The following is a 581-nucleotide window of genomic DNA, read 5'->3' as shown; positions in this document are numbered from 1 at the left end:
GAGTTTGCCCTAGGACCACAACCAAACATGTAACAGGACCCAGGGCGGACTCACCATTTCTAATTCGATCGTCTCTTAATTACACCTAACCTGGGGGTATATGTTAAGAAATCTTAGAGGCACCATAAGCGAATCGTCTGTAATACCAGCTTATAACATATTTACCAAACTCCCAATGAAATAAAATTTATACTAATTTCATTTATATAGTTTAGTACATAAAGTTTTGGAAAGTTTGACCTTATAGAAGGTCCACATTACACTATGGTACGGAAAATTTCGAAACTGACACGACTCTCTTGAACGGTGTAGTCTCTAAATTTGAAGGGTCGAATTCATGCATGTGAGGGGTAGTGTTTAAACGTATTCTAGTAGTTTGAGTCTTTATCGATTCGTCAGTAGTGTACACACTACTCGCGGTGGGTGATGTTTCGTGGGCCATAGAACGAGGCATGAAAGTCTACATTGGCCTAATTTCTGCCTTAGTTTCTGTCATTTGGCGTTCTGCCTTTACCACACGTTTTCTCCAACGCCATTGACGTTCCCCATACCCTCTGGTCTCAGCTCGGGATGCGATCACT

The sequence above is a fragment of the Lactuca sativa genome, chromosome 1 (assembly GCF_002870075.4).
Source record: "Lactuca sativa cultivar Salinas chromosome 1, Lsat_Salinas_v11, whole genome shotgun sequence".
Classification (NCBI taxonomy): domain Eukaryota; kingdom Viridiplantae; phylum Streptophyta; class Magnoliopsida; order Asterales; family Asteraceae; genus Lactuca; species Lactuca sativa.
Note: the sequence above shows the minus strand (reverse complement) of the source record.